A 2,770-nucleotide genomic window follows, 5' to 3' on the forward strand; every position below is an offset into this window, starting at 1 on the left:
AGTTATAATTGTCTCAGCTGTGCTTCTTATTTCCCTCAAGTAACGAGGAAAGTAAATTCCTCAGCAAGGTTCTAAGGCAAGATTGGCCCTGGGAAAAGTCCCAGAGTAGACCTGAGTGTTTTAATTCTTTTTGCTCAGGGTGTACACGCAGCACTTTCTAAAGAGTGTGGTTTCGAGTCAACTCTCTGAACATTCTCCTCCAACCCAAGATGGAGCCTCCTCCCACTCCTGTCTCCACAGCGGCCTCACTGCTAGCTCCAAAAGAAATACTTCCAGAATCAAATACACTAAATTTTGTCTAATAAAACACATACCCGTCTCATTTTTGATCTTATCACAATAATAACAGCTGCCATTTTCTACCGCATTTGAGTTCGCTATGTGAAGTATGTAAGGCAGGTGTTAATATTCCCATTTTACACTTAAAGGTCTAAGGTTGACGTGACTTGCCTAAGGTCACAGAAGTGGTGAGTGGTGGAGTTGGAATCCACGTTTGTCTTCTAAGGGAATCATGGTCCAGCTATAGAAATCCCCAGGTGAGCATGTCAGGGTGCGAAGAAGACAGTGCAGAGAGGACTTCCTCAGGCCGGGTGATGCAAAGAGCACTTAGAATGAGCTTTTCAGTGGATTGTGCGGGGTTTGTTTGATTTTTGGTAGCAGACTTTTATTTTATTTTATTTTTTTAAATCAGGCCTGCTTTATTTAAAAACTTTTTTCTTTCTTTCTTTCTTTCTTTCTTTCTTTCTTTCTTTCTTTCTTTCTTTCACACCTACAGCACCTGATCTCCTTAGGTGGTCTCCCATCCAAGTACTAACTAGGCCCGACCCTGCTTAGCTTCTGAGATCAGACGGGATCGGGCTTGTTCAGGGTGACGTGGCCGTAGACTATTTAAAAACTTAAGAGTAAGCCAGTGTTCCCCAAGCTCACCCAACCAGGTGGTGGAGTGATGGGGCTCGAGATTATGCTTGTGGTTAAGCCAACCTGGAATTAAGTCTGGAGCAGTTAATTCTGCTGTGTGAAAAACAAATAAAAAACTAATTTTTTTTTAACTCGAAAAAGAAATAATAAAAAACAAGTGCCCAATCTAACTTTTGAGGGAGATATATATAGAAAGATGTAGATGTAGATGTGGATTTAGGTATAGATAGAATAGAATTTGTATTTACTTTTGCATTGGCTTTCCTCCTTTTTGGGCCTTCTTTAATAACCAGATGTTTCTCTGAAGGTTAATGCCTCTCTCTGCACCTGGGTGGCAATGCAGGTCCAGATGAGATTTTGGACAGATGTGACAGATGATTTGAGAAAGGGGAAAGGGAGAGAGAGGGTTGTCAGCATGGACACTGGTACTTAGGGAGCCATAACTGAGTGGAGGTGGGGAAAAGGGGAGTGAAGGCCTCAAGAGTCCTTGCACAGTGCCTTCATACCACACCTGGAACAGTGACTTGGGAAGTGGCTGACGTGTTTATTTGGTGTGAGGTCAGCTACAGCTCTGAGGGCAATAACACTATCCCCATAAAACAGACCCCCCAGGTTGGGTGTCCAGCCTGCTTACTACCAAACAGGGGTGGTGGTCTAATAAATGAGACATTGCTGTCAGCTCTCCATAAATGGTGGATTCATTTGCTTTGTGGATCATGCAGGCTCTTCCTTGCCCTCCTATTTGTCCTATTGGTTGCTTTTTAACCCCTTTCTTCCTTTGTGCTGCTTCTTTTAGATGAAGAGGAAGGGGAAAGAAAATTGATTTCTGTGCCTATTAGCACTCCAAAAGAAGGCTTGGTGAAGAGTGAAGTTGAAGCAATTGGTAGAAGTTAGAAAAAGAAAAATTCCAGTTATAAGAACAGCAGAAAAAGTTTTGAACCTCAGAGGGTACCACAAATGAATACGAATTAAGAACATAGCTCTCTTTTCAAATGCCAATGCAAAATGAGGGTGTATTTTATGCAAGAGCAGCTCTTCTTGCCATTGGCCTTATGGTCTCATTCTTTCATACATCAGAGTCAGACTTAGGAAATTCCCTGGGAGCTCCCTCTGTCACAGGGACTGTAGTTTCTCCATTCGAGTATAATTCTGTTGAATCTTGGGAGATTTTTTTGGTCTTCGGGAACCTGTTATAAAATGGGTCTTCCTGGGGTGAAGAGACATCATGGTTCCAAGAAGAGGGTGTTGAGAAGACTGGCCAATGGGAATCTGGGTTCCAGTTTCAGTTTCACTAATACTGGCCTGGTGGCTTTAGGAAAGGTCTGTCATTTCCTTTGCCTCAGTAGCTTCATCTGTAAAACAGAATGATATGGGTGGGATGATAAAAATAAAAGCATCTGCCATTATGCTTGTAAGTGCTCAAGAAATTATTCCTTCCTGCCTGTCTGCCTCAGTTTTCCATCTGCAAAGCGGAGGATTGAACTAGAAGATCTCTGAGGTCTCTTCTGCTCTAACACTTTGTAACTCTGTTGGCAACACCTTAATACATTTCCAACTAACACTCCAGTGAATCTTAGTCTACAGATTCTATCCAATCATGATAGCGTTGTGATATTGACTTCGTATTATGATTTTTAATTTTCTTTATCTCGATTTTTTATTTCTACTTTCTACTTTATGGTTTTGTTTTTTTTTAAGTTTTCACAAGCACTCTAGGGAATAAGAAGAAAGTATAACAAATTGGATGAAAAAATGCATTACAATACTAATACTAATACTAATATATTGCTTTTATTGGACACTCACTTTGTTTGAGGAGCTGTACGAAGCACTTTATAAACATTAAGTCATT

General features: G+C 40.9%; 1 long non-coding RNA gene and 1 pseudogene across 1 annotated transcript in view; both read right to left on the bottom strand.

Moving 5' to 3' along the window:
• Positions 1 to 766: 766 nt before the first annotated feature.
• On the bottom strand, positions 767 to 885 carry LOC111743238 (annotated as a pseudogene).
• Positions 886 to 1,886: 1,001 nt separating this feature from the next.
• LOC105295582 overlaps positions 1,887 to 2,770 on the bottom strand; it is a 12,734-nt gene continuing 11,850 nt past the window's right edge. The window contains exon 2 of the long non-coding RNA XR_896169.2: positions 1,887 to 2,270. This is a non-coding gene — a long non-coding RNA (uncharacterized LOC105295582). The remainder of the gene's footprint in view (positions 2,271 to 2,770) is intronic.

The sequence above is a fragment of the Pteropus vampyrus genome, unplaced genomic scaffold (genome assembly GCF_000151845.1).
Source record: "Pteropus vampyrus isolate Shadow unplaced genomic scaffold, Pvam_2.0 Scaffold109, whole genome shotgun sequence".
In the NCBI taxonomy this organism is placed as follows: Eukaryota; Metazoa; Chordata; class Mammalia; order Chiroptera; family Pteropodidae; genus Pteropus; species Pteropus vampyrus.